At 36.7% G+C, this 24,314-nt stretch overlaps 1 long non-coding RNA gene across 1 annotated transcript in view; it reads left to right on the forward strand.

Annotated features, from left to right (window-relative positions):
• Positions 1–691: 691 nt before the first annotated feature.
• The window catches only part of LOC109445279 (uncharacterized), a 156,075-nt gene continuing 132,452 nt past the window's right edge, over positions 692–24,314 (forward strand). The window contains exon 1 of the long non-coding RNA XR_002137020.2: positions 692–829. This is a non-coding gene — a long non-coding RNA (uncharacterized LOC109445279). The remainder of the gene's footprint in view (positions 830–24,314) is intronic.

The following is a 24,314-nucleotide window of genomic DNA, read 5'->3' on the forward strand; positions in this document are numbered from 1 at the left end:
TGCCTCTTGTAGGGCTAATTGGGCTGTGCCTTATCGTGTTCTGAAGCCAATTTCCAAAATGTTGGTTTTGGGGCTTCATGGGAGGGGCTGTGGCACAGGTCCAGGTCACACACTGCCTGTGACTAGCCTGGGTCTATCTGGTAGGAGCTACAAAGTGATCCTAACATATTTGTTGTCTGTGCTAAACCTGGCGGTACATGGGAGAGGCAACGCTGCAAACCCAGGATGGCTGCCTCTAGTACCATGCCTGGGTTAGCTCTGTAAAAAGCCAGACACTCCAAGACCTGCAGCTACCTGCCTGCTCCCTTAAGGTTCAACTGCTGATAAAGCCTCATGTGTTAAACTAGTTGAGTGAAGCATGGTCTCAGGGACTCACTAGAGTGGGAAGAGCTTTGGTCACCAGGATAATTTAAATTCTGAGCCTAGAATGACTCACCAAAAGTCTCAGAGCACACCGAGACCAGTCACCATCTGCCAGGGGTCGGCTAGAGTTCAATAGTTTTCCAAGAAAGAGTGCAACGCAAGCTGGGCTGGCTGCCCAATGAGAAAGTGCCTCTGGCTTTGGGGGAGTTGGATGGTGTGCATTCCCAGGTAGTCAGCAGAGTGGAGCGAGCAGAGCTCACTAGAACAATCAGATTCAGATGTGGCCATGTGGGGGCGGGCTCAACCCAGGAAAGATGGCGTCTGCCTGATGGCTGCATGGGAGGAGGACCTCCTCACAGGGAAAATGGGGACTGTCCTCCAGCCCTGGACCTGCAACCACACACCTATGCATGCTCCCTGATGCCTCTGATGCCCCCTGAGTCACCATCCCTCTGCTGGAGTCAAGGTGAGTTCCTGTGAGCGAATCTGTTTGCGGGCCCTTTGAGAGGACGCCTTGTTTTCCCACCTGGATGGTCGGAATCCCCACTGTTTTTTATAGCCAGATGTTGTTCGGGTTCCTCTTCCCAGCACCGGTACTCTGGGTTTGGGAGCTTGTTTTGGGACTGGGGTTCCTGGCTCCTTTGAGGTGATCCTACGCGACTGAGATATCCCTCTTAATTTTAACTGCCACATGGAGATTTGGGACCCATTCCACGTCTCTGCCCCTCCTATCAGTCTCGAGGTGGCTTCTTCTTTATAATTTTAGTTATAGGACTTCTGTTTGGCTCGACTTCACATGGTTCTCCAGGTTGATTGTTCTATAATTTAGTGGTAACTATAATGAGTTCACAGAAGTAGGCAGGCAAAGTGTTTTTCTACTTCACCATTTTGGATCTCTCCCAAACTATTTCTTAAACCAGCAGTTCTTCAAGCATAGTCTATGGACCCCCGAGAGTCCATAGAGGAAATCCACTTCAAGGCCAGTTCAGGTCATTGGCAAAATTTAATTTCATGCAGTTTTAGTATTGAAATCTTGTTCCCTTGCTCATTCTTGGTCCAGGGTTGTTCTCAGCTTCTAGTTAGTTCTAGCAGCTTCTAGTTACTTCCTGTATTCCTTGATTCATAGGCCCCTCCATCTTCCAGGCCAGCAATAGTGAGTAAGTTCTCCTTGTGCTTCCTAATTCTTACCTTCCTGTTTTAAGAACTTATTTTTTTATGTCAATAACTAAATTCAAATGTAGATAGCCTAGTAGTTGAAATCTCTCTTCAGTTCTTAAATTAAATTTTTGTTCCTCATTCTACCCCATGGTGTTTTGGATTGGGTCTGGAATGGTGGAGAAGCAAAAATGTGTGAAAAGAGTGAGAGAATAAAAGTGTATATTCCCAAGGTTATTTCTCTTCCTGGATCCTTCCCTGCAAGTGGTCCCAGGAAACCTACCTAAAGATTTGGGTAGGCCTCTCCCGCAAATTGCTGGGATTAGTTTTGATCCATCCAAAATTCTTGCTTTTGGTATCTCAGAGTTTTCCCTGATATGGACAAATTTAATTAATTTTTCTATGGAATGAAAGACCACATTATCGTGATTTGCATTATTGACTTCCCTTGCAACTTCCACAGGCTAAACACAAAAATAAGAGAGGAATTATTTTAGTCTTGTGAACTCCACATGGCCCCACTGCCTTTGAACTAGCTGTAACAATGTGTAGAATTCTTAGTAATTGGTATATAATTGCTAACGAGGTAATTTTTTTCAGTCATGTTATGAGATGTTTTAGACTTGTAGGTTTCCCAACGTCTAGACAAGCATATCCAGTATGAGCAAAAGCAAACTCAAAAATGAATGCAAGCTCCCTTTCACTAAGGATATTCAGATTGCCAGCCACTCTGCCAAGTCTTTGACATGCATTATCTCATTTACTCCTCCTGATCATTGCATGAGAGAAGTATCAATATTTACCTAGCTGACAGATGAGGAAACTGAGGCACAGAGAGTAACAGATTGAAGGCAGCTAGAATGGGCTGAGATTTCACCCAGGTCTATCTGACTTCAAAGTCCGTGCTCTGAATTGCAGAGCTTCAACATCTGTGAATCACAGCATTGGTTGGTAAATAGTGAAAAGAGATGGTATGCATTAAAAACAAAAAAGTATTTTTTTCTTCTTAAAGAAAATCAGTAGTTAAGAAAGTGCAATGTAAAAGGGTAGGGGTCCACATATTTCTGCCAGGCAATCCCTCTCCTGTGAATTTAGATCCAATCTACTATCAATATTTTCTGGCAATATTTCTTTCCTTTTACCGCTACATCATTCATAAGGTTCAGTGTTTCCAGAACTGTAGCACGCCAATCCTCACCATGCTTTCTCAGCACTATTTGTATTTTAAATTACTGGAAGCATTGCAGCCAATCACATTAGAAGACAGAGGACACTGTTGTTAATTCCAGGCAGTATGTGAAGGGGGTAAAAACCCTGCACGCTCTACACAACCATTTCCCAGATGTTTGTCAGACTGGTCTGTTTTATCTAACTCACTGCAAATACAGAGACCCAGAAAAATCTGTCTTTTTCCTTTTGTATTGACCAAGTTCTAGGAAAACAAATGTTTTCCTGAAAAACAACAACAAAATACTGTTGAGAGTTTGTAGTTCAATCTATAATATATATATTTGTAGCTTCTCTGAAATGTGTCCCTTTTGTGTAGGACTTTTGGCTTGATTGCTTTTTTTTAAGCAGCACTGCTCAGCATTGCTCCTTAGACCCACAGACTTTAAAAATACCTTAAGATGAAGCAAGAGAAAAAATTTCAAGGAAAAGATTTGGCATTAGACAGCAACATGGGAATAGCAGAAATTCTCCTTTAGAAGAGCTCTGATTTATTTAAATCCCTAATTCAGCTTCCTATAGATGGATATTTCTTTAAAAGTAACCTATTCCTTTCTAAATATTAATATCCTCCTTTATACAATTGTGATGATATTCCTTCCACACTTATATCACAAGCTTTTGAGGTGAACAGGTGAGATAATCATCAGTTCATTGAAGTTAGAAAATTTTAACCTTACTAGTAAAATTTGTTTAAAAAAGTCTATATAAACAGGTAAAAGAAATTTGTCATATACATGTGAGCTATTGCTCCTACAATGAAATTTTTGGACAGATTTGGTTTTGGACAGGGATCTTACAAGCCCAGTTAAGAAAAAAATTGGTTGAGATGAAAGGGTGCCAAGGAACACATTAAACACACCTGCAATTATTCAATGCTTTGCACAATGAGGTAGTATTCACATATATCACAGAGAGTGTTTTATTACTTTTGACACCAGGAGAATAGTCAAATATTTCCCTGAATCTTTATAAGTTACAGCACACTGCCTGGACTATTGCAAGTGCTCAATAAATCTCCACTAATTTGACAAATCCTCTCTCTCGCTCTCTCTTTCTCTCTCTCTCGCTCTCGCTTTCGCTTTTTTTTTTTTTTTTAGTGATTTTCTTTTTCATTTTTGTCAGAAATGCAATGGAATGTACATTTTTAGAGCATATAGGTAGTGAGTTACCAGCACAGAGCCACAATGGTTAATAGCATGGGTCTTAGAGCTTGATGCACTTGGGCTGAGTGCAACTCCTCTTAGAGCTCTGTGATGGGGGCCAAGCCCAAAATATCTTTGATCCTCAGTCTTCTCATCTGTAAAACGGGAGATGATAACTATATCACAGTGAGTTTTTTTTGTGTGCATTAAATTGGATAACTCATTTTAAAGTGTTCGGTGCAGTGCAGGCACATAACATTTGCCCACTGAAGTATACAAGGTTGGACAATTAAGTTCACGAACTCATCCTAGAAAAAGTGCTACATACTTCATTGCTGAATATCACTATGGTCACCTTTGAAGTACTCCCTTTGGGAAGCTGTGCACCGACGCCAGCACCTAGTCCACCCTTCAAAGCAATTTTGGAACTCTTCTTCTGGAATGGCCTTCAGAGCTGTTATTGTATTACCCTTGATGTCGTGAATGTCATCAAAATGTCTTCCTTTCAATATTTCCTTTATATTAGAATAAAGAAAGAAGTCATTGGGGGCCAGATCAGGTGAGTAAGGAGGGTGTTCCAAAACAGTTATTTGTTTACTGGCTAAAAACTCCCTTACAGACAGTGCCGTGTAAGCTGATGCATTGTCGTGATGTAAGAGCCATGAATTGTTGGCAAAAAGTTCAGGTCATCTAATTTTTACATGCAGCCTTTTCAGGACTTCCAAATAGTAAACTTGGTTAACTGCTTGTCCAGTTGTTTCAAATTCATAATGAATAACACTTTGGATATTAAAAAAGGTTAGCAACATCATTGCAACAAGTTTGAGAACTTAATTGCTTAATTGTCATTATTATTCACGGTAGTAGTGGTCATTTTCTTATGGTATATCCTTCTTTCCCTCTCTCCTTTTGTCTCTCCTTCATTCCTTTTTTCCTCCCATCTTTCCTTCCTTCTTTTCTCCCTTTGTTCTTTCTCCCTTATCCACAAAAAGAAGGGGGTGTCCCTGAGAATTACCATTGCAAAATGCCTCTATTACTATAATGTTCTTATATGGGCATTCCTTGATAATATTGGGTGCTGTCACTGAATATGCTGATGGAGAATTTTAAAGGTAAGATCTTAGGTATTTTTGGATTTTTATATCACCCTCCCCAATCATCCCCTCACCCACCCAGGACCATATATATTTCTCCTAATCCATTTGTTACACAATGGGTTGCTCTGATTTTTCACTTTAATGAATGTCTGATAGAGATTCCATTGCTGGTGTGACAACAGTTGGAATGGATCATTGCCTTGTAAAAAACTACCATCTTGATCTCTGCTCGTTCACAGGTAACAACCAGGGAGAGCTAGTCTCACTTCATTGTCCTTTCTTCTTCTTAAACTTAAGAAGAAATTAAAATAAAAACAAAAATGTGGTATTAGTTTCCTACTGTAACACAAGACCATAAGCAGGATTGCTTAAAACAATAGAAATTTATTGTCTCACAGCTCTAAAAGCCAAAAAATCCCAAATCAAGGTGTTGGCAGGGCCTTGGTTCTTCAGAAACCAAGGAGAACATCCCTCCTTGCCTCTTTTAGTTTCTGGAGTTTGCCAATCATTCTTTATGTTCCTTGGCTTATAGATCAATCACTCCATCTCTGCCTTTGTCATCACATGATCATCTTTTTTTCTGTGTCTCTTCTTTAAAATGACACCAGTTCATGTTGGACTAAGGGCCCACCATACTCCAGTATGACCTCAGCTTAACTTAACTAATTATATCTACAGCAACTAAATATTTTATCTTCCAAATAAGATCACATTGTGAAGTATTGGGGTTAGGACTTCAACATATCTTTTAGGAGGACACAATTAATCCCATAATATGTATTGCAATGCTTATTCTAATTAAAATAAAATTTTAAGTCATTCTAGTGAAAGTCAGAATAAATCTGACAGTGTGGGCTACTCGAGTACAGGTAGCAAGGAAAATTAAAGGATCACTCGGCCAACAGGTATTTACTGAGCACTTAATGTGTGCTACCATGTAGAATATTCTTTAAGTATCTGATAATCTACTTATTTTCAAGGTGTTCACAGTTGAACTGAAGACTTTTGGATATTATATGTGTTTATAAGCAAGTGGAAAAATATTTTCTCACCTAAAACACAGTCAACAACAAAGAAGTGAACATTACCCTTTGCCAACCCAAAGTGAGGTTTCAAAGTCTGTGCAACATATACACGCAGTTTCTTATTATCTCCTGTGCATCATATAATTGTAGTGATCATATCTATTTGATTTTCCAGTCTGCACAGATTAGTAGGGCATATTGATGGTAGTGAGAATAACAACTGAAAACCTGAAAACAAAAGAAGAGAGAGGAAGGGAAAAAAAAGTAATACAATAAATGAAAATTTGTTTCTTTCTGTGATCACTTAGTGTAGGGACAATCCCATAGGCATTTTCAGGTTCTGTCAACCTTATTTATTACATTACAATATAATAATTGAAAATTAATGGATCACTCGGCCAATATAATAATATGTTCAATATAATAATCCCAAAGTATTGAGAAACATGTAGATTCTGATCAAAATAATCTATTTATTAAAGCAGGCAGATTTATAACCTATTTTAGAGTTTTCTCCCAAATCATTAAAAAGTATTAAATGATGAAACCTAAACTATTACAAAACTTAATCTACAATGATACAATCCGTGAACATTTTGGGCAGGTATTAGTTAAGAAGTGACAATGAGTGGCAATACATGTTTAGAATTTCAGTGCAGAGGAGAGTTGGAATGGCCGCAGATAAAGCAAAACTACTAGTGTCCAGGAAAACTTGCCCTGTCATTAGCACTTGAGAACACAACTGGTTTTGACTACCCTCCAGACTTCTGTGAGTCTAGTGAGATAGGCTCTAGCATCTTTCACCTACCAATAGTCCCTATGGCAAACTCAAAGTCATTGCTGATCCTGTAGATCAGAGCCTGGAATTGTTCAGGAACTGACTTGGCAGTTCAGCATTCCTCTTGGTCAGATTGTAGAATCTAAGAGAGGCATTACAAACTCAAATGCCTTTAGGGGGTCTAACAGGCATTATAAGTGAATTAAATGTGCCAGGTATGAAGTATTTTTGGGAAACAAATTTGGACAGAATGTGCCCCTCTAAAAGCATTATCATTCCTATTTTCTTTATAATCTGTTTTATTTTATTTTAAACACTTTCTGTTTAATTCTTCTTTTTTCTTTAAAGTTTATTGGGGGTGACAATGGTTAATAAAGTTACATAGGTTTCAAGTGTAGAATTCTGTAATACGTCATCTATATATCACATTGTATAATCTGTTTTTAAAAATATCCAGCCTGGAACTGAATTCAGGTCTAGAGCCTCCAGTTCACAGTCTTGGAATCTAGCATCAACCCATTCAGTTCCAGACCCAACATGACCTTGCTTTCTTATTCCTCAGTCCTGCTAGTCTTCTCTGATCTATTTTTACTCAGTGGCCTTGGTATTCTGGAAGTGAAAGTGAGAGGATATCCACCGGACTAATGTTTCCCAAAGGACATTTTCATGGACACTAGTCCTGTGAGATATTCCTAAAAAATAGGATCTGGTTATCAAATAATTTTGGGAGGTAATACACACTATTCCCCCTCTCCTATGATCACAATACCCATTGGCATAGTAAGAGCTCTGAGAAGTCCTTTAGTAAAGAAAATGGTTTAATTCAATATTTTGTTTAACTCAATGCTAACCACACTTAGCTGGTTACTGAGCTCATCCACTGTCCTTCATAATTACATCACAAAAAACTAATGTTTTAGGGATCATGCTCAGGGTAACGCTATGTTAAAGGTTTTACCTCTTATAGAAGTCTATGTTATTAGGTTTGTGCAAAAGTTATTGCGGTTTTTGCAATTATTTTTAACCTTTTAAACCGCAATCACTTTTGCACCACCCTAATAAATTATACAAGTGAGAAAAGCAGAACTGATTCTTGAACGTACAAAGAGTTTATGTGAGTTTTTATGTGTTAAAAGAATCATACTTGTTTACTCTAGTTTCCATAGAAGGAAGGAACATCCATCAATGATGCCCCACTTTGTCTCTTTATAAGTGCCCCCTTCCCGACCCAGGTATTTGCTTCATCCCAAAGGCACGTGTGACATCCCTGATTTGGCCATGTCCTGTTACCAGTGTGTGAGTTTATTCTTCAGCCCAAAGCTGGAAACAGGTTTTTCCCTTCCTCTCCCCTGAATCACTAACTTGTAAGAGAAAAGGAGTCTCATTTTCCTCTTCCTATGTTGGATGTTTAGAAAGGCGGGGCTTTTGCCTTTGGCAAGAGGGAAGTTTTGCCTCCTTCTCTAGCCCAGCTTTACCTGTAGCTCCCTACATTAGACAATACAGCCGACTGGTGCCTTGCCTTACGTGGCTCAGTACTGTGTGTGCATACTCGATTGGTCATGATTTGGAGGTGAAGAGGGACCAGTGGCAGGATCCAGACAGCAGTGCCATCCACAGCATTTAACATTATGCACAGAATAAATGGGTCAAGCCTACTGACCCATTGCCCAGGTTAGTAACATAAGCAGCAGAACCGCTGTGTGTCCTGCTGACCATTGTAGACCAAGAGAGAGAATGATGTTTATTAGAGACCAGTTATTTTTGTATGTTCCTTTTTTTTTTTTTAAACCATAACCTTCAGAAATCAGTTAGAGAAGACCCTTTGCTTCTCAGGCTATAATTTTTTTTTTTTTTTTTTTTTTGAGGAAATGATGCAACAGTCTGCTCTATTTCTAATCTTGAGAATATTTGGTTTTGGGTGTATTTCAAATGTTGATGTTAGACTGATATGGAAATGCCTCTTAGTGCTCAAAATCCAGGACAAAGGTTATTTCCATGAAGCTCAATAGAAAGTAATAAATAATTCTGAAATATTGTCTTAAAATAAGAATATAAAATATTATAACTTGTCAAGCCTTCCAGTCTATGTTGGCTTATTGTCACCAACCCAGGAGGTAGAAGAAAAGCTCCTGCCTCTGGCCTGACATTTCAGCTGCCTGAAGAGGTCCACTGCTCCCCACCAAATCTTGTTTATCTGTTTCAACCTCATTCTTTCAAAAACTCTTATTCCATGCCAGGCTCATCTTAATTGTACTAATTTTCTGTTACATCAATATGTCAATAAAGATTCTCCATCTTGCTCACTGTATTTACAATATCTGGAACTGTGATAAATAATGCATTCCTGATGATACATTGAGGCTATTTGTACGAAAGCAGGGCTAAAGCTAATACAGCTACAAGAAAAGACCATCATTAATCTGAATTCATAGGATCTCTTGTGAGGGTTTATTTCTGTAAAAATAATATTGTCTTGGGATTTGATCTAGAATGCAAAGAAAATATAGGCTTTTGCATCTAACTTACGCTTTACAGATGGTCTTATAGAAGTGAGATGCAAATCTGTTTCTTCTGGACTTGCTAGTGAGTTTAAATACCATCCCTGCATTCTTTTCCTTGGCAGAAGAAAAAAATTGGTTATATATGCTACAGTATCCTATAGCCACATAGTCTATATATAACTGAAAGCCATTAGTTCAATTATAGTCTAATAGCAACTTGTATATTCATTGCTGTTGCCACAAATGACATTATCTAGATGTAGACTTTCATCTTTTCCTTTGAGTTTCCATTGTTAAAATAACAGACATCAAATCAAGATTACTGAGTCAGTTTTCATTGTTAGAAGGAAGAGAAATATAGTAAGAGTCTGGGCGCCCAGTTAATTTTCAACTTTTGTGTGTATAGTGAAAGTTTACACTCTACTTGTCCATCCCCAAGTCCTACGCCACTTGCAGCAAGGTCTGTGCTTGGGAAGACTGTTAGAACGGGCACTGCATGCCTTATTTAGTTGCTATGATTTATTGATCCAACATGTTATTAACAGTAATGTTTTCTAAACTTTCGCATTGAAATAAAATAAAATAACTACACTGTAAAATCAAAGAACATAATCTTTTAAGCATCTCACTTTAAATAATACCTTACTAAGGATTGTCCTGCTTAACGAGTGTGCACCGAGGCTTACACCTCTTGAGTGTGCTGATGCTCTGTGCTCAGGAAATTTTGTTTTGTTTCTCAGCATGTGCAGGCAAATAGTGCATCCTAAACCCTGATATACAGCAATGGTTTCCCAGATCAACAGGAGACACTCAAGACAAGGAACAGAAAAACAGCAGAGGGGGTGGCTTCACCTCTCTGTAATCCACAAACATTCCTGATGCCCTTACAAGGATTTTGAGTGCATTTCTGCCAGTATCAGCAATGGTGAAGTTCACCTTCACTAAAATCTAATTCCAGCACTAACTGGCAGGCCAGCACTAGTGAAAATAACATTCCGGTTCCCTCCATGACCTCAGTCCCGACATGATAACGGGAGCCCTCAACAACTCATTTCTAGCTTGGAATTCTTGATGGTTTATTTAGTTTGACTGACTGTCGGAGATTGCCATTATGAATACAGTTGCTAGGGCAGGCCTGCTGTAGTGCTGTTTGGCTTTTAAAGGGGTCAGGATTTTGCAACATCTCAAATAACACTTATGGCTTAATGTCTGCAAACAATGCAGCATTTAACATTTACTATGCATGAGGAGGATCATAGTTCATCATTTATTATTCAAAAATTATGTAAAATATTTTATGATGGAATATGAAGAATGTGTTCAAAATATTCATGTATATAAACAACACATAATAAATTTACCTTAAAACATCAATATGTAATCAAAGAGGTATTTGGAGTTCTGTGACACGGAGCCAAATTTTAAATATTTCAAAATTCAGACTTTTAATCACATATCTTTCAAGAAGATTAGACTGAGCTCTGGTACGCTTCAACAAAGTGAACGCTTAATTCTTTCTCTAAGGAAACTATCATTTTTACTGGTAGAGAAAGGCTAGGTGGTTGGTTTGTCAGAATTTAACCATGTAAGCTTCTTGATTCAAAAATTGATTGCCTGCTTCATCTTCTCATCTTACGTGTTTCAACAACATGTTTTGGTTTCTTATAAAAGGTGATTGTGAATATTGTTTTTTGATGCCCAGCAATAATGAAAACAACTGTGGTCGAAGTAAAGATGGTGTGAGCAGTGTGGCCGTTGTGATTTGTTATCCTCATTTGTCATTTAAGTCTTAAAACTTCTCTCAAACAGAAGACTAGATTTCAATGGAATATGAAAGCCAAATAATTTGGGTGAGAATGAGAATGGATCCAACAAGAACTTTCTATTAATATGATATACAAATAATACAAACATTTAGCTACTAATTTTATAGTAAGACATTTATTTTGTTAAAAGAATAATCTCAGTGAGTTTAAATGCTACACATTTGAGAGGGACCCTACAAATAGCAATCAAGAGTCTTGAATCCTTTTATAGACTTGTTCCATTTGTTTTGGAAATGTATCATTTCCAAATTATTTTTTTAATTATGTATGGCACTTAATGGTACATCCTGCAAAAGTGATAAATTCTTCATAATATTTAAACTCATTATAACTCACATTAAATCTTTCTAGGAATGTGTGACAATCTAGCTTCATAGGAGAATTACAAAAATTGTGAGTTAATGATGTAATTCTCTTTCCCCTCCTTTATCTGTATTTTCTCCACTCTAGATGTTTGTCTTCTTTTTGTATTGTCCCTATTGTTTGCTTCTGGCACTGTACATTTTTAAACACTCGTGTGCTTAATAAATATTTATTAAATACCAATTATGTACAAGCATGGTGCTAGTGCTAAAAAAGGTTCTCTTAATTAAAGATTTTACCTGCTCAAAATAACACAGTCAGCTAGAGTTAAATGCAGCACTGGAAATCAGATCTTTGTACTATATGAGTCCATTATATACTTGGCAATTTTATTTTACAAACATGATTAAAACTTCTACCTGAGTAGAATATTTCATGTTTTGACTTAGGCATTTTGTTTGCTCCCAAATTACATTTATAAAGTTTGAATTATTGGCTGCCATTGACTTTAATTAAACTCATTATGGCCTCACATGTCTGGCACTTGTTAGGGAGGGAAAAAAAAACAAAAAAAAACAGTATAAAAATGCGCCAAGTGACGTGATACTAGGTCTCTCAGCAAATAGCCATAAGAAACCACGCTGGGCCCCAACTCAGCTAGCAACGTGCTACTTGACCCTTGCCAGAGTTTTTTATGCTTAAAAAAATGTGTGTTCATCTTCCTTATTCTTCAATAAAGGATGTACTCTGTTCAAGTGAATGCCTTCAGTGACTTGATTTGAATAGAAGTGCAGGCAAAATGATTCTCCTATTATTTCCTTTATTCAGGATAGGCTCTCCACTAAGGTCAGCAGTGGAGAAACAGTACTAGCTAATTGGGTCCTTGTTAGTCTGGGTCACCAGAATACCCAAACATTCAGTTAGGAAAGCCATACAGACGCCCTGATGGCAGTATGCCACACACCTCTATGTCTGGAGTCATCCAGATGGCTGACTAAATGTCTTGGATTCCTGTGGGTGTCCCTCATTGTGTAGACAATGCTGCTGAAACAGTTAGAAAAATCACCCATGTTCAGACTCTTTAATGACCTGAGTTGCAGGACACACACACACACACACACACACACACACACACACACACATATATATATTTAATTTAAAAAATGTACTTATGTATTTTTCATTTAGTACTCCAGTTTCATCACTTCACATATACTAGAACACAGACCCAGAAAAGTGAAAGAATTACTCAAGGTCACCTGGACTTAGAAGTGGAGGAACATGACCTTAAATTCAGATGACTTGAATTAAAGGCTCTTTTCACCATACCCCATTACCTCTATGAATACTGTGACATAAGAATATCTGTTTGCCTGCTGTAATATCAAATGCACCCTCCAGTAATCCCTAACCCTTCTGATTTGCCAGGCTGGACCAGGCAGGTGGGAAGGCAGCATCCAATTGTATATTGCTTTATAGTTTTCACCGCACATATAATCAAGGAAATCATTTCTGTTTCCCTGCAAGCATTTACTCATCAACCAGTTACTGAGAGATGTTTTCTACCACTGTCCTGATCTTCTATCTCTATTAGGTATCTAGTCCTGTTCCTTGTCTCCTCTTCCAATTTATCCATCAAATCTCAACTCTTCTAATTCTAGTTTAGATGACTTTGTTTTCTCAATCTTTTGTACATCTTTTTCTCTAAATAGCCTAAATGAAAAACAAAACAAAACAAAACTGAGAAAAGTGATGAGGTCAGGGCATGGTGTAGAATAAATGTATAAGCTAGAATAATTGATGATCATTACGTTTCCATGCATTTCCTCATTACAAAACCTAGCTATCCCCTCTTCCTTGCCCCCAAATCAAAAAGGTTGTGTGTTTACTTTAGTGACTTATGGGGGATGAATGTAGGAGCATGGGTTTGCATTAACTTCTGTGGTGACCAGGAGAGAAAAAAATAGTGGTCAAGAGTGGTCGTAATGGAGAGTCGATTGTTCTTAAAGGAAAACAGTAAAGGTGTGTGTGTATGTGTGTGTGTGTAGAGGAGGAGTGGAGAGATAAGACTAAAGGTAAGGAAGCTATACTAATGGTTTCTGAAAAAGACAATGGTGATGGAGGTGGCAAGGAGTCCCTTGACCAAAGTTTTACTGCCCCAGTCTGCAGAGGATCCACAGTGGCTTGCAGCTAACAGAAATTCTATGCTCACTGCCTGTGGGGGGCATATATTACCAAAGTCTCATCTTGGAATTTTGAATGTATTTTCCCATACGATGTTATTGAAAGTTGCTAAATTCTTCAGTGTTGTTTGTATAATATATCAGGTAAATGACAGATTAAATAAGCATTATTTCCTTAGGTCTATAGGCTTTGGATTCTTAATAGTGGATCAACAACTTGGCTTTTGAACACAAACCGTTCCTGAAGAGGAAAGGATCTACATTCGATTATAGTGTCATCTGTAATTGTTGTGTGTAGATATTTTGAGTCACTATTCAATTAAACACAAACATCATGGCGTAAAAGATCAACAGGCATTTAATCATTAAGGAAAAGTTGATGTTTAACATGATACAAGGCTTTGAAAAAATTGGACTTTGTTTCTTTAGTACAAAAGAGGGTAAACAGAAAATAACATTTGTTAAATGCTTAGAGCTCCCAGCCTGTATACTAAATGCTTTGTATTATCTCAGTTAATTCTCACAGTAGTCAAATGAAGAGGGCGCTATTATCTCCATTGACAGGTGAGAGAACTGAGTCTCAGAGAAGTTAATACATTTGCAAAAGTTGAAGGGAGAATTCCTTCCTAAGTTGTGTTTGTTTGTTTACTTGTTTGCTTGTTCACTCAGCAGAGTGGGGTGATTCAATGGCCTGTTTATTGTCATAGCTCCTTCCTTCCTGTTCCTCCCTTGATGACTAAATCAACCACAAAGGAGTCAAACTGGACTTTTCAATTTTCCCAATCCAGTATCATGGTGAATTAGATCATTATAAATTCAACTCAGTTCTCTCATTAAATTACCTGACACAGCCAAATATGTAGAACAAAATAATTAAGAAGTTTTTATGTTAGCAGAGTTTATTGCATCCAAAATTCATAAGAAAAGTTCAAACTAAAACAATCCAGAATTTTCACATTTTGGTTTAACATTTGGTAATGTTTAGACATCATCTGTATATGACATTTAATTAAGACCAAATAAGAAGTACCACATATTTAGGTAAAATATTTCATGCTATGCAAGAATTTCAAGACTGTCTAATATTCCTGACTTAAATCAGAAAACTTATCATACTTTGTACTTATTATTGTCATTGGCACACCTGTAATAACTCCCAAATGCCAGACTAGCCACTGTAATTTGAACTATTATAAATCAGTGTGGTTTTAATACGATGCTACTAATGTTAAAATTAAATTATTTTTTTATTTTTGTATAATTTATATTAATGATCTTTGGGGGTAAGATGCACAGTGTTTGGATACTTACTTTGAGTGCTGGGTATTCAATGGTATAGAGAAAAGACATTTATTCTATGTTTAAATTGCATTCCTACACTTGTATCAGTTGCCATTTTAATAATAAAGGCAAAAAATCAATATCAGAAATGAAATGTAACTTGGGAAGTTCTTTTATTCATCATATGACAAATTTCAAATATCCTGAAATTCATATCCTGTTGCAAACTCTCAGAAACTATTGCAAACATGATTTGGTTCAGTGTTTCCTCAAGAGAAAAGGAAGAGAGAAGTTCAAGAGCATATTAGACTAGAAAGTTGAATAATACTATGTTCTAATAGGAAACTTTCAACAGGTCACTCTGGGCCAACAAAATATATAAATGTGCGAGTAAGAAAAATGAATCGCGCAGATAATGTACACCAGGAGATCTGCCTGACCACCTATGGATTACCATGTTTTCATGTTCATGCATAAGGGTTGAGTTCTAAACCCTGTAATGCCACACACTTTTCCTAGCCCTCACCATTTCCCTGGACATGGCATATTTTTGTTTTTGAGCCTTTCCTTTATGTCCCCTCCAATACTCCCATCCATTTACCCCACTTAATAGTATAGAGAGTTTCTTGATTTCAAGATTAAGGTTAGAAAAAAAGGATTATTTCAGTTCAAGAATTTTATTGATTTTTCTCGATAGGAGCTCCAAAAGCACCATCTAAAATCAAATAACTGGAAATGCAATCTTAATAGCTCCATCATTAAAACAAATATAGCAAATATAGCTCTATTATCCTATAAATAAATCAGGTGTCCCTCTCTCACTAATTTAATCAAAGGCTTTGTTTTTGTTTGGTTTTTTGGTTCTCCCACACATTTGCTATCTCATGTGAAAATGAGTCAACTGGAGGATGCATTTAGTGTGCTCTTATAAAGAAAATGGTCATACCTAAGAGAAGAACTAAGCAACAAGAAAACTAATGTTTATGCACTCATATTTAATATTTTAAATCCATTACATTGTCTGATATGTGACTTTCTCATTTGACAACCTGCTCATTTGCAAAGGGCTATGCATTTTCTATGCATTCAGCATCATGTTCATTGATGGTATCTTTTTCTACCAGAGAATTCTAATATTTATATGGTGTTTTGCATTATTTCTATTTCTCAAAGTTTTCAGCAGAATTTAGGAATATATCAAGTTATGACTCTTCTGGAGCCTAGAAAACAGATGAGATGCTTTTCCTTTTCCTACCATTTTTTGTTTGTCAAATCAATTTGATTTAGTGTTGATCATGAGCCTTCTGTGGATTGGTTTATCTTTTCCATCTGTAACAACCATTTTTTGTAACCCAAAGGATGGAATGGACCACCACATTGTAGCTATCATTCCTGAAAACAATGACTTATGGGTACATCTGACAATGATGTTATAAAGCTTGAAACAGAAGCCAATTCAATTGAAACTAAACTGATTTCTCTAGATGTTACCTATCAATGTATAGAATCCTAGTTATTTTGTTAGAAAAAATTTTATAACAAATAGATAAAAAGTGAAGAGGCAAAGCATCCGTGTAGTGAGTTAGATAGCACCTATACTAATAACAATATTAGGTCACTAATATGGACACATTGTTTCTTTTAGATATATTTTGTATAAGATTAACTTGTTTTTTATTTTATTTTAAAAGTTTCCAAAGAGATAACCTTTGAAGTTCTGTGATACATTCTTTTTACAATAATTGAAATTCGTGGATCCTAGGATGTTTCCATTCTTTATAACTGACTGAACTTCCAGTCCTCAGAAATTGAAGTAAATCCTTGTATTTTAATTTTGATAAATCCTTCATTTTTTGAAGATTATCATCCATTATGGTGGGATAAAGTGGTATTTACATGGGAATACTATCATTTTTTTTTTTTTTTTTCAGTATCATGTATACAACTTATTCTTCATCAGGAGCAGATGCAAATTTACCTTTTTTTTTTTCAGTGTATGTGCTTAGTTTTATTCAATGGTATATCAAAATATTTGGAATTACAGTCCTGGAAAAGACCTTAGAAATAACGCCTAAACTCTTAGTTTATGTTCAACATTGCCTCAAGATTGATCCTTTAAAATTTCTTAGATTATGTCACTCCTGCTCAGAACCCCCCAGAGGTATTCTGCCTCCTTCAGAGGTGAGTCCAAAGCCGTTACCTCAAAGGAGCTACAGATCCCTGCCCTACCTGCTCTTGCCCTTTACTCCATAAACAAGTTGTTTTCCTTGCTCTTCCTTGAACAAGCCAGACATACTCCACCTTATGACCTTTGCATCAGCTGTTCCCTTTTCTTGGAGCACTCTTTCCCCCGATACTTGTATAGCTTACTTCCTTGTCTCTTTCAGCTCAAACGTGACCACCTAATTCGCAATCACCCATCCTCACCCCTGAATTGCTCTGCCTCTTACCCGCTTTCCCCCTACTCCATTATACTCAATACACCCGACATACTGTTGGGTGTATTTATTTATTTATTTGTTTCCCTATTTCCCCCTAGTAAATTGTGAGCTTCATGACAACATAAATTTTTGTCTTTTTTTCACTGAGATCTCCCCAGCACCAGGGACACTGCTGGATACATGGTTAGTAGTTCATAGCTATTTGTTAAATGAGTAAATAAATGTAAGTTCCAACACACACTACTTACTCACAGAGAATGCCACATTGAGTTCAGTGAAGGGTCATGGGAAAATAAGAGAAAATGAAAAAGAAATCTTCATATTCCAAGCTTATTAGTGTGGAAGGGCAAAGACAAATTTAATCTGAGTTAGCCATGTATTGACAAGTGAACTTGTTCCTTTTAAATAAGCCACTTGAACAAAACTCAATGTTCTAAAATAAAACATGTTGGTACATAGATCTGACATATGTCGGTACATAGATCTGACATATGTCATGGATAGCGAAGGGAGGACTGTTGTCATATATATAAATTTCATATAATCCCTAAAAGTCTTTTTGTCTTAAATTGGTTGGCTTTTCTTCAATCTAAAAACACTGTGAAGGAAAAGTAAAATGTGTAAGAATCCATGAGGTAAAGTTGGATCAAGCCTTTTGTTTTACCTATCTTAGCACAGCTGAAAGAATCAAAGGTAACAAACCTTTCCCCTTCAACCTTCTCCTAATTTCATCACTGTCTAATGAGAAGTGGAGTTTGGTTCAATTGATTAAGTTTGGATTGAGGTTGGGAGAAATGAGGTAATTTTAATTAAAAACGAAATAGCACTGTGATTTATATTCTTTTTCCCCGTGTGAGATATGTCACTCCATGACTCCTGAACTTTCTTTGTAAATAATTTCAAAGAAACACATCCCATCTATGTGTTTCAAAGAAAGCCAAGGTTTATATATAGTTCTTAATGTCATTAATTTCTTTTACTGGGGAATAAAATTGTGGCAAAGACTTGAGAGTGGTGATTAAAATATTTTTACTCTTTATTTTGACCTGTGTAATTTAAAATTATTTTTAAAGAACATAAAGTCAAATTTTAATTTTTATTATAAAATGCTAGTTTGGAAAAAATCCATACATTCTGTTAGGGCATATTCAGCATGTGATTAACAGTTCTGGAGCCATTGAATTTGCTCACTAAATATTTGCTTGATTGTGTAAATAAATGCGTGAATGATTTCTTAGTTCTCAGAAATGAGAACTCAATGGAAGGGAAGATAATGAAACTGTTTCATGGAATTCTAAAAAAGACTTTAGCAGCTAGAAAGAAAAAAACATGGCCTAGGTAAAGTGTCCCAGAGTACAGGGAAGCCTGGACTCTTTCCAGAGTCAACCCAGGAATGCCAAAAGACCTGCAGGGCAAGACCAGAGCAGAGTTCAGGCTGGAAGCCAGGAGGCCTGAGGCAAGATCAGAGTCCCAATGGGGACAGTGGCCACAGGCAGGATCCCAGGCCTGCAAGGAAAGTTCAAAGGGCCAAAACCAAGTTAGGGGCCAGTGTCAAGTCTGGCATATAAAGATGAGCAGCAGAATAAAAAGGAAGTGTGACATTTCCCGATGGAAGGTCTGATTAGATTTAGTTGTTTGGGAATTCTTAGATGAGGTATCCCAGTGAATCCTTTGCAGTATTTTTAGGAATTGTGCTAACTTTTAGGAAAATGCTCTTTGTAATCACTTTCAGTTATTTTCCAGTGCAGACTGATTCCATCACTCTCTCTGCCTCAGTTAAAATCAATAAATATCAGCATTTAACATTTAAACATTTTTGTCTTCCATTGAGTTGATTTTACTTTTCTAAGCAACATTTCCCCATCAAAATCAGGATGTAGATAATAAACGACAGCACAAAGAGTTTCTTTTCTCCTCCTGTAGTAAGACAATAAGCCATGCTCATGGTTTTTATATGCGGCTGTGGAAGTTTCAAAATGCTATTAAGGGCTACTCTCTTTGTCCCCCATAGTGTTGACTAGGAATGTCACGTTTAGGGGGCTGTGTGAATACCAGAGTATTCATAGGGTAATGCTGGAAAATTAGCTGCAGAGAAGTATGAAGATCCAGCTACCGATGCCCTACTGGTGTTGGTGTATATTTGTGGGCATATGAGTGTGTATTTTTGGTGGGGATGGGCTAAGTTTAATCAGGAAAACCTTCAGTTTAATAATGTGTCTTGTGGCCGATTTTAGTGTAAGAAAAAGCAAAAGAAAGCAATTAGTTGAAGATACAGAGACCTAGAACAAAGAAAGTACCAATTATATTGGCATTATTTCTAGTATCATCAAGTTACCTTGGCAGACAAGCTTCATGGGAAAGGCAGGGACATAGAGGGAAGTTCCATTTTTTTCCTATGCACACATCCTCTGTGGATCCTGTGCCATCTATGTTGTGTCTTAGGCAGGAAAGATGTTTAAGATGATTAGATAAAAGGGTTTCTTTGCTTCTATGATACATGAAGTAGTCTTTTAGGAACACAGGTAAAATTTGTTCTTAAAACAAAGACACCAAAACCCAAGCATTATTTTCAACTCTGAGTGTTTTGAACAAACTGGTTTATTTTGTGTAGTGTCCAAGCTCGCCACATAGACATAACTGAGGATCTCACAAATACCCAGAAGCCAATGGCATCACATGAACCAGATGATATATTTTGGTGGATCGGTAACTAATGGCGTGCTGAAACTCAAAGTGGGAGGATAAAAGAATAGATGCTAACCTTTGAGAAGATCTTTAATCGTACATCATGAATCCCTTTTAGGAGATTTTCAGATGCCAAAAAGCAAGGTGGAATAGCTAAAATACTTCACACCAAATCAGGAGCCCTTCAAATCACAGGGTCTAATGTAATGCATATGAACTTATAAGGTTACACAATAACGTATGTGTAAAATATGTGGATAATAAAAAGCCTCCCACGTACCCATATCCAAACAACTTTATGTAGTTGTTAAGGATATATACCTACCTAAGGGCTTATATACATTTGAACAGGTGCCTATAGGGGGCCATGGTGGTGAGAATTCAGGGATAAAAGAATATTAATAAAATAAACTAAAACAAAAGAGCGGCATTATAGGGTTTAATGATGAGAACATGCCAAGTTGTGAACATCACAACTTTTTGCACTTGAGCTCCAAAGAAAAAAATATACAAACAAAGAGAAAAAAGTAATTGAATTTACTGGAAATTAATATTGAGCCCCAAATGTTGGTACAAATGTAACTGAGAAAACCATTCCTTAATGGAGATATGAATGAAAAAAGCCTTGGGGTTTTAGTTGTCTATAGCTTGAATCATAATTGTAATGTAGCTGCCAAAGAAAGTCTAACTCTGGCTCCGTTCAATAAAATATAATGACTAGAACGAGAAAGCTTAGAGGGTACCTCTACTCATAAAATCACACCCTGGTGATGATAATCCGTTCTGGTTGCCAAAGTTTAAACTTTGGTAAAGGGAACTACATTCAGTGAAGGAAACCATATCATAGGAAGAAGCTTAATAAATTCAATCGGTATGAAACTCAATCTACAACTCAGGTGTGAAAAACACGCTTTTTTAATCTTCTGTAGAAATGTAATTTCTGCCTTTTAGCCTCTGCTCTGCTGTGCTGGTAGAAAGAATCCTAGTCCAACTAAGGAAAGCCTCCTCCCCATGTAGTTACTTAATTCTAGGGTCTTAGGCATTGTCCTTGTATTAACGGTGGGGCTGTACCGTTTTCAGTCTTTAGTCACACAGGCAACTGATGAGATCGTCGTTGTTCAAGGGTGCCTCTTTCAGCTTAGCTATACTTCGCTTCTTCTTTGTCACCTGAAGACAGGGAAACCTGGGATGAAGATGAATCTAGCATTATCTCTCGATAGAGCACTCAACTGTCTCTGCTTGGCATCTGGCTGCCTCACAAATCGTTTTAGCGAGAAGTGGGGTACAGATTTCCTCTGCCTTTGGAAACCAAGGAGTTGCCCCTTTCACTCTTCTCTCCTGGATTTGGGAAATCTCACTTTCATATCGGGAAAATATTTCTTCTTTCATGTTCTTGAAGACCTTAACTTTAATTCCTCTAAAGTCAAGCTTTGGAAAAAACAAAGCCATAACGATTTCTAAGTTCTACTTTGCCGTATATCCTTTTCCCAAAGTCATATAGAGCAATCTCCCTGAGTGAGAAAAGGGAAAGACAAGAAATATAAGCAAAACCAAAACAAAGCAAAGCAAACAAACAAAAAACAACAAGAAAAAGACGACTTTATTTTCCAGCCATGTAGAAAAGAACATTGTAACGAGAAGAATTATTTAGTTATACAGTGGGCTACCTTGGGTATGAATTTATGATTAGAGGGTACATTCCCATGGATTTACCTTTTAGTGATTTTGTAGAAGTGTTTTAGGGCTGGACAAGAGATTGGATGAGATGACCTGTAAGGTTCTGCCCCATGTGAGAGCCTGGGATAACGGGAATCCTAAATTTCACCTCTTCAAGTGTTAAATGGCAGTGCATGTTAACTGTGAGGTTACAAAGTTTCTAATAAAAAAAAGAATAATTTAAATTCAAAATATGACAAGAAATGCAAAAGCCTGTCACCTGGTAGGTGGTCAATATATTGCATTAAATTTTAGTATATTCTTAAAGAATCTGTTTGTTTAAGAAAACAAAACTGTATGTTATCATAAATGCAAGTAAGTTTAAAGCATACCTACAAAAACATGATCTATTTTTAGAAAAAATGAGTTTAGATGACTTATCAAATATTCATGGCAGGTTATAAGCAAGAAAATGAAAACCTCTTAAAATAAAAACAAAATTCCACATAACAGAAACATTTTAATACTTAATAAAATATATTAACATTTTTGCTTTCTTTTCATTTTTAGCTGATATGCTTCAAAATAACCACAAATAATTTTTCTCCAATTTCTTTCAAATAACATGTATGTTCCTGTGGTTCAGTGCACTTTATTAAAATAATATGAGAGAAATACAGACAAATACATAAGTACACAATTGATAGTGATTTGAAATCTGAAAATGACTAGAAATGATAAGATCAGCCCTGAATATCAGTTCGATTTGGTTTTTCTGGCCCATCCCACTCTGCAAGGAGTCTAACTTATAGTCGCTTGCTGCTTTAGTAAAAATTTTGCAAATGGCCTAAGGTTTCATTTTTTAATATTAGATTTTGTCGATGTTACTGAGGGATGGAGGAACAAAGGAAAGTAACTGGGGTGGTGACGGGGTGGCTGGTATCATCCGTCGTCTTTTCCAAAAAGAGTAGATAATGATGGATGCAGGAGCCTATGAATCTGAACATTCTTTTACGTCTTATGAACAAAAAACTGATCATTTTCTACCTTTGCTATCCGAAGATGTAAGGTACTATATTTTCTCTTCAAACTTTGTGTGTAGTTTTATTTGCTGCTAAAAGAGTTATGATGTCCTCCACCCACTTCTCGTGACAATAGCACATTAGTCCTCAGTAATTACTGACTGAAAAATGGCATGGCAGGTAACATGCTGCATTCATTACTCCATCTTACTACACTCTTTTGAATTGAGTTGTGTAAAAAAATGGAATTAATTAAAATGACATTTGAAAACTTTGAAAAACACAAAAAACAATTAGGTGACGAATACTTTCATTTTCTCTTCTAAGATTCAGTCACAGAAAACCAATGTTCTTTCCTGTTTATTAGGTTTTTCTTCTAGAATTTTGCATCCAGAGAGCTCCTGTAAGGAAGAAAGTCTAGGGGTTTTGGTGAAAGGTGCTTCAAATAACTTTATTCTGATGACGACGGGAATGTGTATACCATTATATAAACCAAGAAGAATCATTACCATTTATTTTTAAATTAGTTTCCTAAATTCACTTGTTCATTAATTCATTTAGCCAATAAATATATGTATATTGAGCATCTACTATGCACCAGGTACTATTCTTTGTACTGGTGATAAAACAGTGAACAAAATATTACAATGGTATTTGCCCTCATGAAGCTTGCATTCTGGTCAGACAAAAATGACAATTAAAAAATAACTCAACTATATGGTATTTAATCATCTTAGCCTTGGGATAAGTAATTGGGCTAATGTAATTTCCCTTACATTTAGCCTTTTTGGTTATTATGAATAATTTTAGTATAGTTCTCTACCTACAATCTTTTCCTCTCTTGTCTGTCCTTAAATAACCATACCACTCAATTCTGTTTTATTCTATTAAACTCAAAAGTCTCCTTGAGCTCTCAGAGTACTGGGTGCTCTGATAGATATTATAGGAGTTATGCCAAAACAGAAATGTCTGATATGTTCTCTACCCTCAAATTACTTTCAATCTATGATCATTAAACTTTGGACAACAGCATTTACTTACACCAGTCAAAATATTCTGAAGTCTTAAGAGCTAGGGGAAGAAAGTTGGCAAGCATGAATTAAAAAAAACAACCTATCTTGTTAAAGAAGGTATCATGGAATTATATATTGAAGATGAGCCTTGAAATTTCCAGAACGCAAGGTTAAAAAGGGAGATTATATCAGTTCATGGGAAAGAAATAACCAAAGACATGAATGACTGTTGCTTATTGGGGAGAAAGGAGAAATCTGATGTCCTTTAAGTAGAGAGTATAATTTATGGTGCATCATGAGGGATAAATATGGACTGAGAAGGAGAAATCAAATTGTTAAAAGTTTAATTCAAGCTGTACATCAAGATTCAAAGAGTTTGACTCTGCATGTTCCAAAGACTGAATTAATTTGGCCAAACCCTTGTGGCTGCTCTAGTTGTATGTGTTCCGAGTGGGAAGTAGGTGAGTTACAAGGTCTATTAGATTGCTTGTCAAGGATAGAAAGTTTGTAAAGGAAATAATATGTCTTAGACTCAGGCTTCAGTTTTAAGAAAGCAAACTATTGTATATGAATTAATATGACTTTTCCAGGTCAGGATGACTCCTAAACTAAA

Source organism: Rhinolophus sinicus, linkage group LG01, assembly GCF_036562045.2.
Source record: "Rhinolophus sinicus isolate RSC01 linkage group LG01, ASM3656204v1, whole genome shotgun sequence".
In the NCBI taxonomy this organism is placed as follows: domain Eukaryota; kingdom Metazoa; phylum Chordata; class Mammalia; order Chiroptera; family Rhinolophidae; genus Rhinolophus; species Rhinolophus sinicus.